The sequence below is a fragment of the Falco rusticolus genome, chromosome 4 (genome assembly GCF_015220075.1).
Source record: "Falco rusticolus isolate bFalRus1 chromosome 4, bFalRus1.pri, whole genome shotgun sequence".
Lineage (NCBI taxonomy): Eukaryota > Metazoa > Chordata > Aves > Falconiformes > Falconidae > Falco > Falco rusticolus.
The window spans coordinates 21,785,281-21,801,758 of NC_051190.1; the positions used below are offsets into that span (position 1 = coordinate 21,785,281).

The 16,478-nt window shown below is 45.0% G+C and overlaps 1 long non-coding RNA gene across 6 annotated transcripts in view; it reads right to left on the bottom strand.

The window, feature by feature from the left end:
* The window catches only part of LOC119147446, a 44,134-nt gene extending 30,574 nt beyond the window's left edge, over positions 1-13,560 (bottom strand). For 5 of the 6 annotated variants that reach the window (XR_005104040.1, XR_005104038.1, XR_005104041.1 and 2 more), the window contains exons 1-7: positions 13,125-13,560; positions 10,383-10,490; positions 10,213-10,293; positions 6,531-6,660; positions 5,744-5,823; positions 5,271-5,347; positions 784-3,920 (exon numbers count right to left, since the gene is read on the bottom strand). This is a non-coding gene — a long non-coding RNA (uncharacterized LOC119147446). The remainder of the gene's footprint in view (positions 1-783; positions 3,921-5,270; positions 5,348-5,743; positions 5,824-6,530; positions 6,661-10,212; positions 10,294-10,382; positions 10,491-13,124) is intronic. The other variant, XR_005104039.1, reaches the window with a different exon arrangement.
* Between the last annotated feature and the right edge of the window lie 2,918 nt (positions 13,561-16,478).

Sequence of the window (16,478 nt, forward strand, 5' to 3'; positions counted from 1 at the left end):
TTTGCAAATCCAATAGGGATCCCGTCAAATGCAAAGCGCTACGTGAATACAAGCTGTCACTTCGTCAAATTCAACGTGGCGGTTTGCAGAGCGAGGTGCTATTGGCGTGCCAGAGCTGCTCGCCCAACTCGAGACATGCAGCCTGGTGATTAGCTCGATTGTGCTCCAGCTTCTTCCTCGTTTGGACTGCCACCAGGCAGAGCATTTCCGTGGAGTTTGCTGAAGTTTCTGTTATGAAGGGATACGTTTGTCATGCTAAAATAGGAGATTTATATGCAGCCATGCATTTATTGAAGGCTTGTCTAGAAGTATTATGTGTCCAAGCAAGTCTATTTGTTTTTCAGCTCATTATAAGCTTCAATCTCCGTGTATAAGATCTGCTGAGAAATAATGTCCACTGAAACCTGTCTCAATCAAGTAACTACTTCTGATCTAGGATCCCCATCTATCAATCAGGGTTTTAAAAAACTTAGTAAGGCTGAGCTATCACAATTAATTCTTCCTTGAGAAAAGGTGCTATAAAGATCTTGGGTTTCTCCTTCTCCATTATTATTATTTCCTTAGACTTCTGGTTTGGTAAATATTATACATACATTGACTCACAAAATACTGAGCCTTAAAATGTTGTGATTAATGTCAGTCTCCAAGCCTATCCCAATTAAAATTCCTCTTAATTTCGGTATTTTGCCCTGAAAAGTACGGGGTGCTTTTAGTTCATTCACAGCGCTGTGCTTCTAAGGGAGTGAATCAGACACCCACCAACCTCTCCATAATTAAACTCACTGGAGAGCAGAGGCCAAATCGTGCCCATCAGAGCTCCACTCTGTGGAACGGCATTTTCTCCACCAGTATCCCCATGAGGTCCAGGAGACACGTACACTGCTGGAAGGAAAGGTGAAGAACCTGGCCTGGAAGAAACACTGCATTATTTGTACTGCACATACGAGCCAGTTTCTCAGTATAAATGTCACTCCCTGCAGGAACTGCGCAAACACACGGTTTTGCCGTTCTCATGCGTGCTGCTGAAGTGGTGCCTCTTTGACACCAACGTGTGTCTTCTGCTGCAGAACCCTCACCAACACTTTCAAACTGGCTTTTCAAAGTTATGTTGTTTATATCTATGGCTGTGAGAGCCTTGGAATCAGGGTCTCCGTAGGTGGAGGAGAAATATTTACCATAGCTGAATAAGGTGTGAAAACACCATGCAAGCAAAACTCAGGTAGAGGCTGTTTAAGGCAAAAAGAAAGGAAATTGAGGATACCGTTGCTTCAAGAGCAGATGAAGTACAATGCTTATTTCATTAATGGACAGTCATAAGTAAATTCAGATGTGCCAGTGCTAGTTCATCTTGCTGAAATATTTTAGTGTCTAGCTTTCAGATGGAAATACTCCATACTAATACCTCATTTTATCTCATGTTATTCAGAGTTTCCAAATAAAATCTATTGCACTCATATTCAGTAACACCTAACCCATGCTCTGCTGCTATTAGCTGAGCTTTAACTGAATCCAAGGCTCGCCTTTCGCTTAACAAAACCAGCTTTAGATGTACTAGAGCATCAATCCACACAGTAGTACTTATGAGGAATAAATTGATTTTCTCATTGCTCTATGTTGGCTAAAAATTATTCGATTATGTATTTAGCTGCTAATGGAAACTCATTAGTAGATTTTCATTTCATGCTTGTTTGCACCTGCAATCCATTTCTTCTTGTCCAAAGGACTGTTTCATTTGGGTTGCATGCTATAAATTTTCTTGCATATAAATTGATAAGCATCAGCCAAAATTCAGTATACGTGGTCTGAAATCGCTCTAGGCCATCATTTTAACAACAGCATCATTAAAGCAACAGATCTCTGGTGATTCATTGTCACTTATTGCTGTGCATATTGATGTTCTAACTTGCCTCTTAGTTTACTTGTTAATTTTGTTATCTTTGCTAGTGACAGTCCCCTGGTGTCTTCCCGTTTGCTCTTCCCCTGCATTCTCCTGGAGCCCCTCAAGGCTCCTGCCCTCCTTTTTTAACCCAAAGACGGGATGTGCCTAACTTGAGGCACTGAGTCAGGATGCCAGACTGTGGAGGGCAGGAGCGAGGCACCCATCCATCCCAGGGCACCCTGTTAGTCCAGGTGGGTCACCCCACCATTTCACCTGCACCACCATCATGGGTTCAAGGTACCCGATTTTACGTGGGATGTAAATTCTCCCGCAGGGGCAAACCCTCCAGCAGTGCTTGGTGACTCCATCACTTAAGCCCCAATAACATTTCCAAACTATGAATGGCAGTGTGGGTTAAGCACCATGCACACACCCAATTATCTATACACATTACTTTGTATTTTGGCCATGATTAAACTGGAATGCTAAGCTCCTTCTGAACAGCAGGCTGCATTCAAGGGTTGAGGCTGGAACTGGCTGAAGACCGACTTACAAAAAACCATCCCTTTCCCAGGCTAACACAGCATTAACATCAGTGCAGTCAAATTTTCAGCTGTTCCTGATTTTTAAACCACCACCTACACCACTATTAACCTAGTTTAGCTGCACTTAACTTGCTTTGATTTATGCCACATATTTTGTGGCTGTTATTCTGCACCCAGAACTTGAAAAATCAAGTGGAAGTAAACTCTTGCAGGAGTTTACTCTGATTTTCTTTACCCACATTACAGCGTCAGTGATGCTGAGCTTAGCATAACTTTGGCAGAGCAGCAGGGTTGGGCCAGTGCTTTAAGCCTCAGCCACATTTTCATGCGAGTTCATGGACCTGCAAGGGACAAGAAAGCATCACCAGCCCCACCGGGGCTCAGGCTCATCGAAGCTTTCTATGGATAAAGGACACCAGCATTGTATCATTGTAATTATCACAGTAAAAATCTCTGATGTTCAATAAAACATATGCTCTGTGGTCACTTGTTTTATTTGGAGGGATACGTTGTTATCTGTGTTGGAATAATACCCTATTCTAAGCCAGCCAAATCCAGCTACTGTGCCATCTGGTCATTTTTTATAATTTTTTTTAACAACATAGCTCAATGACACTTTTAGCTGCACAGATCAAAGGAGTGTATTTTTACCTTTGAAGCATTAGGTAAGAAAATGAGCCTGATGTTCCCAGCTAAGTCAACAGGAGAGTTGCTGCAGTCCTCGTGTTTAGAGAGGGACCGGAGAAATCCCTCTGTGCAGACCAGCAGGACAGGGTCCCGCTGGAGGGACAACCATTGAGCCGAGCCGGCTCTGCCCTGCGGTGGCACCTTAACTCTTGTCCCCAAGACCTCCTTGGTCCACAGCAGCCCAGGAATAGTGACAAGGCTCCATGGGTTCGGCACAGTTCCCAATTTCTTGTGTGGGCAGTGTTGAGAGACAGGCTTTTCAGTGGGCATGAACAGGACGAGATGCTTTTTTAGATGTCTTCAAAGCAACTTCAACTGGTAACGATGTTAGAAGTGAGGCACCTGGCCACGGACTACTAGTTTTGTGATGGTAGGGCCACATGGTGCTGTGATTTGTTCAAGAATAGGGGCCACAACGTGCCCAGTTTAAACTCTCCTTCCCCATCTTTCTACTCCAGCTTCCTGAGGTGTTCATACCCTTGGGATCTCCCAGGTGGTGCAGCACAAGGAGCCACTCCCAGCCGAGGGAGGAGGAGCATGCTGCTTACCCTGCTAAACTCCCGCTCGGCTTCCATCTCCCGCTCAATAATGCTGGTAATTGTGGACTTAACACTGTCTTCCTTTCTGGTCTTTCATCTCCCCTTGCTCTTGCTCACGGGAGACAGAAAACGTAGCTAAGTCTCAGCTGGACCCCACACAAGTAAAGCAGCAGAGGAGTCATCCCTACTTACCCATCCAATATTCCTTCAAGCACTTCCAGCTTAGTCACAGACCACCCTGAGCTGCACCACTGGACGTCGATGTAAAGTCTACAAGCAAGCGGTCCAGAGAGCAGAGGGGTAGGCACAAGAGTTAACAGATGACCATAACTTTCACATCACAAGCTGCTGGGCATTTTATTTATTTTGGAGCTTTGAATTTAAACCCACACACATCTTGGTTAGTGAAGCAGAATCTGATCATAATAATTATGTCACATTTTGTTTTCATATGAAAAAAATATAAAAACTTGTTCAACTTCAGCAGAATGATTCCAAATTGATCCAAATATGAAAACTGAATCTATTAGTGCTGTGTACTAATACAGCCCACACATAGGGAAAAAAAAATACATTTGCTGTAAAAATATCTTATCAACCAAATTAACCTGCTGAGGGTATGCCTGTATTCCCCACCAAAGTAACTGGGAACGGGAATGGGTTCTGAATGTGCTTGTTAAGTGCTCACGATCAATACAAATCTATTTTTCAATTAAGTAGAAGATACTGGGTGTACACGTATTGCCCGCAGGCCAAAATATTTTTGAGCAAAACCGGATTCCAGAATATAAAGTTGTGTTGTTTTTGCTCTGTCTTTTAAATGAGCTTTACCAGCATGCAACTCCAATCCTTGTGAACTCTGCAGATTAAATTTCCTTGCAGTAATGACCACTAGGAATTAGTGAAATGTTAATCTTCCCACCTGCTGTGTATGATTATACATGAGTCTAATCAACCTGATTACAAAAGAAAGCAATTTCTGCTTTTACGGAAATCTGTTGTCTGCTTTAGTTCTTCTTGAGGAACTACAAAATTCTTTACCCTATATTTCAGAGCAAAAATAATAATTAAATTAAAACATGTAAAGGGGAGAAATGGAGGGGTGATAGTAATTGCTTTACAACAGATACAGTAATTGATGCTCTGAGGATTTATTTCAAAGCATAGAAGTCGAATTAGAAACCTAGCTTTATCTGGATTTGAGTTGCTTTGATGAAGTCACTGCATCTTTGTGTCTTGATTTTCAGCTAAACTGTTCTTAATGAGAATGCTAATAATTACAGTAGGACTAAATTGTTTTAGGGACACAAGAGGATGACAGACAAATTTTTATTTCATTTAAAGCTACAGCCACAAATGTGACACTTTTCCTCTGTCAGCCCTGAAACGTGCTGGATGGGAAAAGGAGGGAATGCAGGGAATGCACCAGCTGAATTCATCGAAGACAGCTACTTAATGCACTGAAGGCAGATCATAAAGACAATTTTAAAAGCTACATCTAATTGTATTTCTTGTGTGAAAGATTTGTTTGAGCCCCCATGTACTGACCTGCATTAAAAAAAAAAAAAAAAAAAAAAAAAAGAAAGAAAAAAAGGCAAAGTTTAGACTGGATCCACACACCTTCTGAGCAAGCACTGCAGAGCAAAGGTATTTTCCAAGTCACAAATCCAGGAAAATCAGAGTCGGAGTACAGAAATCTGAAAAATATAAGGAACATAGAGCAAGGAACAGCGTAATGTAGTCTACTTTATTCGTCAATCAAAACCACCATTTTCTTCTCAGCAGCCACCAGCCCCGGACCGCCTGAGCTCCCCCCCAGCACAGTTACAGTCATCTCCAGCCTCGCACTGCGCATGGAAACATGGAATAATCCCTGGATTGAAAATCATAATATCGAATCATCTGATTCAATATATTGCTGCTAGTTATCTGAAACCATCCAGGACCTGATGGGCATTATTCCACAGGCAAGCTTAATATACCCCAAGAAATACGATGCCAATTATGAAACCAGTGTTTCTCAGCACTTTGCATGCAAGGAGCAGGAGATAACGGGGATCTCCATGGTGACAGTGGAAAGGTAGCTGGGTTACCTGAATGATAATTCTGATTCTTCCATCTGATCTTCATGGGCTTTTCACTTTTCATCTTTACCTCTGAATGGGTTAGCTTTCTAATGGAGAGGAATTGACAAATATCCCAGTGTTCCTTAGAGGAAAAGCAAATCTTTTCTGGTATAGACTCCTGCAACTTAATTTGACTCTACAACTGTTACAGGGAGAGCTGCTCGTCGTAGTAGGGAATTTGCCCTCTACACATACCCAGCCAGCTTTAAACTGGGCTACAGAAAAGAAATATAGAACAGAATAGAAAAGACCTTGCTAAAGTAGATCTCCAAAAACTCCTACGTGACACTGCCTTCCCCCTGGACCTTTGCCTGGGGGCAGTCCCAGCCCCCCCCCCCCCCCCCCGGCTCTGCCCAGTGCCGCAGCTCCGCTGGGAGCCCAGCTCACCTCTGACCTTCCCTTCTGCTCGCTGCTCCCACAGCGACACAGAACAGAGGCCAGAAAATCAACATGCACTGAATTCAGGGCTTTCATAATTTGTAAGGCTCTCATCCAGTTTGCAATTTGGAGAAAAGTTCTACGGGAATCCCAAAGCAATCTATCACTCTAAGGCAGAATTGACTTTCATCGATTTCAGAGAGGGGTGCCTTCATCGATTTCAGAGAGGGGTGCCATGGCCACCGTGGCCACCAAAGCCGGTGCTCCCTGAAGTGCAAAGCGGCTGCTGCCTTCCTCTCCCCCTTGTGCTCTTTAACTGTGTGCTTATTCGAAAAGCTGAGCGCTTCTCAGTTTGGTTCATTAAAAACTTCAATACCTTAAACAATCTGGTTTCTCTCAAGCTTTGGGTTGTGCGGGAATATCCTTGGAAGATGAGCCACAAGCCTGGGAAAGGACCTCGGGGCTGCAGGTGAGATCGACATCCTGACTCGGGCACCCAGCGACCTCTGCAGCATGAGGGAAAGCAGTTTCACATGAGAGATATCTAAATATATATATATATATATATATAAAATAACATGTGATCTCCGATTGCCTCTGTCAGCTATAAAACTCCTCTCGAAACACTCTCCAAGCCCCTCCTGAGGGCGGAGGGAGGAGAGGACAGACCCATCCTGCTGCTGGCATCCCCGGCCAGGTGGTGGGGGGCAGCCGCCGGACCCCTCTCCAGCCCAGCCACCGCCGGCTGCTCACTCCCTGAGATCTGAATGGGACGAGGCTTCATTAAAATCATTTTCCTGCCCTGTGTTTGATGCAGCCGTACGGATAAGGCGCTGCCCCAGCTGCGTGCTGCTACTCACAGCTGTCACTCCGGCAGCGCAGGGCTTCACGGGGAGCGGAGAACAAAAGCGAAGACTGATCGCTGTGCAACCACCCAATTAACTCCTGCATTTTTGTTTTTCATCTCCTTCTGCTTACTGGAGAAATAAGTACAATAGATCATTAATGCTGACGTTTGCGACACTATGCAGTCACCTTCTCCCCCCGCTTCACTCTGCCACGTTACCTAACACCTGGTAGGGGATTTAAAAGGATTCTCTCCATCTCATTTCATATATTAGTGCTAAGTTTAGCTTCTGTAGGCAACAATCTCTGTTTAAACTTTAATAAAGAAGTATGTTTAGAATCTCAGGGGCACACTCTCTGCTCATTTGAAACAAATGAGGATTATATAAGGAGGAACATGAGCTACAAATAGGATTCATAAAATTAATTGGCTCTAAGCTGCAGCTGAGCGGAGCTGAGCCATCAAAAGTGACGGGTGGCCAAAGCACATCTGTTCCACTTGGCCAACCCTGGGGGCCGGGTCCCTGCCCCAGCCCGGTGCTCCTGTGGCTCCCACACACCTCTCAGGCTCTGCCCCAACGCCGGGCTCCTGCAGAGCCAATGGTCCCGCTGCTGCTGCCGCGGTCCCAAAGACGGTCCAAGAGCTCCGAGCTGCCTCAACGTTTTCATTTCTGTGGTGCCACGTAGGTTCTGCCCCACGAGAGGAGTGTGGATGCTGCCCACAAGTTTGGCGTACTGCAGGGTACCGCCCGATCGCTCCTGATGAATCAAAACATCACGGCACATGCTTGAACATTCAAACGAGGTGAAAACCCACACTTCTTTCTTTGGCTACAATCATCAGTCCAGTTGCCAGAATTCCTCACACAAATCTATGCCTGCACGTGCTGTGCTCGAGTCGTTTGTTGGACTAGAAGCCACAACAATGTTCTATATACTGATGATATCACATATCACGCTGCTAAATCCATCTGAGGAAATTTCTGGAATTCCTTGCAGGAGCCTGTCTGCTACCTCCTCCAGAGCGCTCCAGCCCCGAGACATGGCCGGGAGCGGGGCAGCTGGGCGGCCCCTCTCCATTTAGCAAACTGCAGCTCACTGCTGGGAGCATCACTTACAGCTGCCGTGCCTCAAGCAGCTAATGTAAAACCTTCAGCTGAATCTCCCTAATTGCATTTAAAGCACCATATATATATATAGGTATGTATAAATCTAAAATAGCTTCCACATGTTCTTCCATTCCAGAGCTCTCTGCAGTTACAAAGCGCTGAGATAAGCGTGCTAAATTCTGCCGAGACATGCATCCCACCCCTTCCCCACCACAAAGCCCAACCTGTGCCAGGCTCCTAGTACTTTTTAGCAACAAGTTATAAGAACTCATCCTAAGCAGCGACACATAAACAGAAAACAAGTAAAAAGCCTCAAGCAAATGCTGAAGGAGATGGAGCCCTGCTCCTGGGTTGTGTGGAAGGGCACGGCTCAGACTCCATGCCACAATTCCCGTAGCTCTGGACGGGCTCCATCAGCTCCCCTGGATGCATGCCATGAGCATCTCACCTGAGATGCAGTGGGTTTGCACACCGAGACTCCACAATCAGCAAAAAATGAAAAAAAGTGGGAGTAAAACTTCTCTTGCTCCTAATCAATAACTGTAATATCACCAGGAGTATAAAGACTGAAAAAGACAAAATCTCTTCAGCTTTCCTTTCTCTGAAGACTCTATCCGCTAAGCAAGGCTGTAGCTCATTCACAGCTACTGAAATTATCCTTAATTTCTCAGTTGTGTTTTACACACTATCACTGACATTTTAGTGAATGGCATAACCAGTCAGGACAAAACAGTTTATGACGATGTCCTTGGGTAACGAACATACCAAAATGGTTACTAATGAAATAGGGAAGCAGCAGCATGACCATTTTTCTGTAGCCCCAACGCAGCCCTTTGACAATTTTGGCCACTCTTGATAGCTCACGAAGGAGGCTGACATCCCTCCTTTTTTTTTTTTTTTTTAAAAAAAAAACAAACTTAAAATAACTGGCATCCACACCAAACAACCTCCCCCCCCCCCTCACATAACAAATGGCATTTCTCAATGCCCAGTAACCCCCGAGTTTAATACATCTATTATTTCCTTCCAGATAAATCACACCTACTTGGATGCCACCAGGACCAAGGACCAACGTGAAGAGCGGGTGCTCTGAAGAGCCTCTGGGTAAAAAAGCAGCGATGAGGTCTGCCCGGCACAAAGGCAGGGCCCAGCTCAATCATGATGCTCAATTACTGCTCATCACGTTAACCTGTGGTTTTAATTCCCTAACAGCAACAGACTTACTAATTGCTGCCTGGGACAAATCCTTCATCCAATGAAACTCCTCTCGCAGCTATTTTTAAGGGCTTTCCCCCTGATCCAATACACTGTGTGGTGCTTTACACTGCTTGGAAGAGTCACTAGAGGACCACCCAAGTCTTCTTGGGTCTGTGCTGTTGATCGCACCCAGATACAGCAGCAGCAGCCATCACTCTGTCAATACCTTTCCCAAAAGAAACAGGACATGTGTGGGTTTTAGATTATCCCACAGAAAGAGCTAAGACTAAAATTTCCCTCTAGATTTCAGAGTGTCTGTGAGTCTTGCAGGTATTCAGACATGGGCTCTATTTGAAGAAAATGAAATCTTCCCCTGTTGATAACGTACTATTACAAGTATCACCTGCTCCTCCGTGCTGCCCCCACATACACACTGGAAGTAATTGAGAAAGTAGTGGTTTGCAGATTGCTGTGTACAGGGGACAGCAGACACCACCATCACTTGTGTAGGAAAAGGGAAGCTGGAGCTGTGACAAACCAGTATGGCGCTGGCTTCTGCTGCTGGGAGTCACACCGTCACTCCTAGTTTGTGCAACTTAGTTCATAGTTGTCAAAACAGGCGCTCACTTACGTACCTGCTATAATAAAATTAGTCAAAATCACATCTTCACCTGTAGCATTGGAAATATTTTCATATCTAAATTTTTCAGTCTTAGTGCAAACATATTACTTTTGGCAGACATTACAAAAGAGAAACGGAATAACGTTGTGATGCTTTATGTAATGCCGTATCTGGCGAAAAAAAATTAAATAATGCTGCCTATATGTCTGTGACTGTAAATACACATCATTTACCACTTAAGTAATCAAATTCTGAGCATTTCCAAATCTTGCAGAACATCCAACCTTTTCCCTGAAGCATTGAAATCTTGTCACAGAGCTCACCACCCATGGCCATCACACGGAGTCGTATATCACTTCCTGAACCTTAGGTTTGAAGGAAAATAAATTTAAAAATTATTTTTGGAAAGAAAACAGCTGGGGAGTCTTCAAGATGAAATTAGAACATGACCAACCTTGAGAGACACGAACAGAAATCATGGTCCTGTTTCAGAAGCAAAAAGCAGACTCTCAGCTCCAGTTGGATGGGTGACTCGCCACCCTCTGACGACTTTTAGGCAAGCCTAGAGATGGAGAGGGAAAACAGGGATATTGTGCATGCATGGTGGAAAGGCAAGTAAGTATTTAAGGGACCCACTGCAGATGGGGAAGGTGAGTTCTATTTAAACTAACCAAATATATCAACGCGGCCAGCCTTTCTTATTTTAGGAAACACATCCTATATTCACCAACTGGCCAAAAGCAAAAGGATCTACAGCACATACCTTCATGATAGGAAGGAGCCTGGACAAAACTCAGAGCAGGTGATGCCAGCGGCTCCCGGCGTGTCCCACCTCTCCGTGGGGGTGGCTTGTGCAGCTCAGTCCCACAGACACCTCTGATCTCATCCCTCAGAGCCCAGCCTGCTGGCTGTGCCCCCCCAGCCAGGGGTGTCCAAGTACCCCATACGCCAGCACAGCCTGATGTTCTCACATGATATCATCCCAGCTGCCAAACCACGTCCAAACTGCTCGAAACCAGCACGTGGCATATTAAAATACAGCAAGAGCATCCTGCGCGCTTCCTTGCACAAAGTAGGGTGACCCATTTTCCACACATATTGTTGGAGCATTTAATTTTCTAACCTTTCCTCTTGTATGACACGGGAGACAGCCCTGCTACTGTTTTCCTACAGCAACGGGCTGCTTCTGCAGCCACATGCCATAAAGCTATGTACACTCTCAGCCCTGCCCCCACTAAAGCTGATGGCAAAATCCCCGAGTGTCTGGAGGAGCCCAGGACCTGGGCTCAGCAACCTTCTGCTCCAAAGCAAAGCAAGCACTCGCTTTTCACTGAGCCTCCTCACACACCAAATACTATTCAAACACATTTATGATTTTTGAACGGGTGTCTTCAGCTGGAACCTCAGAGACAAGTGCAGAGGGTTTATCTAGTGGTAACAAAAGCCTCATGGCATTTCTTAGATAGAAAGAAAACTGAGTTTAGCAATTATTCATAGCCTTACATACATTCTTGCAGACAGCCAAGCTGATTTGGCAGACTGAAGCTAATTGGGTTTACAGTAGAATGAAGCTTTGATTGAAGTGCCTCGCTTAAAAAAAAAATAAATTACCCCCCTCCATACCCCTGATAACATTACTCTCGAGCATGTTTTAACAACCACCCCACATATTACCAAAGAAGAAATGCAGAGATTTTTATTGCTTTACCAAGCAAAGACCCACAAGTGAATAATTCCGAACTGTTTGATCTGCTGTATTCTGATCCATAATTTAGCGGCTGCAGAAGGGCTGCGTGTGGCTGACATTTCAGGCTGCTTTTGAAGTTCACGAAACCCCTGCAGTCACCAAGGGGAGGGACCCTGCTTGGGAAGCCAAGGTGGGCACTGAACAAAAGGTGGGTGGGAAACAGCTCCACAGCTAATGCCCAAAAAATTGGTTACAAAAAACTGGAGAATGGAAATTAATGTAGCCTCGAGTTTACTGAGTAAATAATTCAAATTCTACTGTGGTGATTTATGAAAATAAAAAGACATATTTAACAAGCCCAGCAGGCAGCAGGTGCCCGTATTTTTACATGTTAAGAGACAAAATAAAAAAGCAGAAGCTTTTGCTTCACTGGGCTTTTTTCCTATTTCATGGTTACAGTTTAAAATAAAAGAGCTCCTGTGTGCTCCAGGGCTATGCTGTGGGTTTCAATTTCCACACAGCCACATGGAGAACCCTTCCAGGCGTTCCTGGGTATTAACGGTTCTAGGGGAGGTTTTACAGAAATGACACAACCACCTACACATTTCAGAGAAGACAGTTTTGCAACAGCCTGGTGCAGGAACCACTCAATACAAACCTGGTGTTCGTGTGCTCTTCAAGGGCTTTCCTAAATCAATATGTTTATAATGCCACATAGGAATTCAGATCACTGACCAAATCTTTGTAACAATTCTGGGTTACTTTGCGGGGAAAAAGCCAAAATAGTGGCACAGTACCTACGTTCTTGAAGCAAATGGAGGACGGAGGTATACAAAGACAAGATGAAATGGAAGATGGAGCCTTCGTGGGAAGCAGAAGAAAAACAAGGTCCCACACATCAGCTAGGATGGGAAACAGGAAAGGAAAGAGTGCAAGAGTGAAGGCTAAACTAGCTAAAAAATCTCGTGATTTATCATAGAGTCAAAGAAGGTTTGAGTTGGAAGGGACTTTTAAAGACCATCTAGTCCATCCCACCTGCAACGAGCAGGGCCATCTTCAACTACATTACATTGCTCAGCATCTTGTCCAACCTGACCTTGAGCACTGCCAGGGACGGGGCAGCTGCCACCTCTCTGGGCAGCTTGTGCCAGTGCCTCATCACCCTCATCGGAAAAAAATTATTCCTTATACCTAGTCTGAACCTACCCTCTTTAAGTTTAAAACCTGTACCCCTAATGAACTGTTATTTATGAAGTTGTGTCTCATCACCCTTCTGTATGGAGTGATTTATAGACAACTAGTGCAGTGGAGACAAGCTGACTGACTTTGACTTCATGCTCAGGCAGCGAGCTGGGCATCATTTCATCCCTCAGGGGCAGCCACTTAAAACCAGCCATATTCAGGGGTAAGGAGCAGCTGGCATTAGGAAAAATAGGCTTAAAACCCCCAAAACCAAACCAAACCCCAAAACCACAGAGAAGGAAGCACTGGGGTGAAAACCCTACTGACCTGAGCAACCCTCAGATGATGTGGGGAAGGAGCTCCATCCACTGCACACTCTCCCTGCCATTTCGTTCCTCTGCCAGCTTTACATATTTGATGGTTTCAGAAGAAAATCCAGTCTTCAAAGGTGATGGTCTGCCCCTCTGCCAGCCTTATCAATCTCCATCCACGGGGCCAGGCTGTGCTGCACATCAGCACCTTTGTCGTTGACTCCCATATGGATCATTGTGTGAAAATGCCTAATTAAGAGAAGATGATGAGATTTTTAGAAAGTAAACCTTATGACTTTCTGCAGAGGAAATGTGAGCAGTAGTGCTGTATCACGAGAGATGGTAAGTACAGGTAGAGAGACAACTTTGAAGGCAAACTGCTGCCTCAGAGTGTCGTGAGTTCTCAGAGGTTTAGACTTCAAAATTACACACTTCATGCACTGTATGTTCGCAGCCTGACAGCAGGATTCCCCCGGAGAGGCTGGGGAAGGATCCTCACAGTACTGTGCACAGTGCTTTGTCAGATGAAAAAATCCAGCAGACAGTGATTGCAGATCAGAGGAGCTTACAGCTATTAAATCCAACAATTTGCCACTCTCCAGATGCAGATCAGGACCATTCACTCCACACGCCTTAATAAATGACCCTGCTTCTAAAATGCAGCACCACGCCTGACAGATGAATGGACTACTAATTCAGATTTGTTTTTTTGACAACACACAATAACAGAATATCAAAACTCCCTCGCAACCCCCCAGCCGACCCCACTTAAAGACGCAGCAGCAGTTGTGCAGATGCGGAGCCCATACGCTGTGCCACGAGGGCTGCCGGAGCCGGGGCCACCACTGCCTCGTGCAGCCCTGAGCCAGCTCCGGACCGGGCACACAGACCGACATTATCTCGTGAGATTATTTAGCGCCGTGCTTCCCCCCTGGAATGGGGAGGACAGGGAGAGCCTTCCCGCAGGTATCTGTGTGCTGGCTATGGTAAGTCATGCAGAACACTTTACAAACTGCAGCACGCCAGCAAGCTGACTTTCCACCAGCTGTAAACACCCACTCTGTATCCCTCGAAGGCAGAATACACAGCCCGCCAGCCCTTTAGAAGAGTTGTTTATCACCCTGCTTAAGCAGCGCTACTTAAAATAAGCGGGGAGGTGCGTGGCCCCTCGACACGCCAGCTCCCGAGGCACGGGCAGCGCAGCACCACACTGTACCGGGGCTCCATGCACACCATCAGCCGTGCAGTCACTGACAGAGGTTGCCGCAGCAGTTGGAAATAATTCGGCCAGCATTAAAAATAAAGAAATAGACTCATTTTTATGACACAATGCATAAAGTGCCTGGCTTCTGCTGAGAGTCAAAATTTGGCCTGTTTGGTTAATTTGATTGGATGCCACAAGCGAGGGCATGATTTGAAACCACAAGTCATTCTTCTCCTTGGAAGAGTGGATAACTGAGTCTATTAATCTGACAATACATTTAAACTGAGTTATTGTGACAAGGGACTTCCATTATCCATTTCATCTAGTTGCAAACTGTCAGAATAAATCTCAGGGGGTTAGGGAAAAAAGCTGCCTTCCTTTGTTTGCTGTTTTTACATGCCACAACAGTTTAGATTTGGTTCACATTAACTCATGATACCGTATAAACTGTATGGGGAGGGGGGAAGCTCACAGAAAACCCAGTACAGAAAATGCCAACTTTATGGTCATCAAAGTTTTTGTTTCTTTTTCTTTTTGTTGTTGTTGGTTTGGTGTTTTTTTTAAAAGAGGAGTCAGGACAGTAAAATTTGACCACCTGGCAGCCTCTTAATGTGGGCTCCAGTGACCCTTTTTTCTTACACATTTCTGTTTAACTGCAACTGTTTCTCCCTTTGGAATCACTTTCCTAAAGCTCTGGTTTTATCTTGCTTGTAAAGCAAGTTGACTTAAAGAGCAAAAATGCTTGTAACCAGAGATGAATCAACGTAAGGCACAACGGCGTAAGCAATGGCATCAAGCTGAAGATGTTAAACCAGAATCCAGAAGGCTGGGATTCAATCATGGCTCTACCATTGACTTCTTAAATGCAGGGTAACTTATTCCCTCAACAGTTATGCAGATGATGACACCTTCTTGTTATCCATCACTTGCTTATTTTTGTAACTAAACCTGTTCTAGTGGAAGAACAGTGTAAGAAGTGTAGTGGCCAGGCAGGCTGGTGCTGCAGAGCCCAGCGCCTGCTCTGGCACAAAGAAGATGGAGATAGCTTGGGGATGCCAACGTCGCCCATGGATGGCCAAAGAGGCATGCAAAATTCACACCAAATTCAAACCACCGTGTGCTCATGTGCATGAATATATATGAATGAGAGAAGGTAGGTGACAGCATGCCAAGAGCTGCCGGGGGAGCTGCTTTTCATCAGTCCCCACGGGCTGCAGCCCCGGCCAGCCCCCACTGAAGGGGATCTTTGAAGGTTTCCTCCTGCAGTAATGACACTTTAACCCCTGTCTAGCACTTTGTTGTCAATTATTCCCCTTAAGTTTCATTTCAAAGCCACTGTGAGCTGCAGGAAGTCCAGAGAGTGGCAGATGATATGCACAGCAACATGCCCCACACACACTTTAATTGCATCCTTTACAGATAAATATTACTTTTGAGAAGTGAATTTTAGAGGGTTTTAAGAAATGCTAAAAGCTAGCTGTGCTCCCATGCAAAACATAAGCATAAGCTCAAAGCCCAAGTGAACTGGAGGGGTGTGTGTGTGGAGATAATCAAACCCACATGTTTCTGAAGGGCAGATAAACCCCACGTTTATGAGGCAGTGCTCCTGCTTTGAGTCACAGCTCTGGATTTTGCGTCCAGGTTCACATTAAATGCGGCATAGGAGATGCTCTGACACAGCAGGACTGTCAGCAGTGGCGGGCTGGCAGCTGCCTCCCACTGACTTCCAGGAGCTGCAGCTCCCTCACTCAGCAAGTTACGCCAACCTGGATGTACAAACACACATATGGGCTGCAGGATTTTAAAGAAAAAAGGGGCTGCACTCTTAATAAGATTTATTTGAAACAAATAGTCCAGCCAGTCCCAGTACATAGAATATATTACATCCTGAAGCCAGGGGCAAGGGCAAAGGAAAAAAACCAAACAAACAGCTGTTCGTCTAAAAGTCTTTTACATGTTAGGTTAATTTCTTAAAAAGCCTCTGCTAAGAAATAAACATTGTGAATTCAACTAATTTTAATTCTACCCTCTCAGCACTATTCCTGTGAAACAATGAAAACTCTAATTCACGATCTTCCCCAAAGTCATCGTTTGGTCTCAGGAGGTGGTCGGAGGCTCAGTACAAAATGTCAGTGTCACAGCTTCACAGCTCGACGCTTGCTTTTG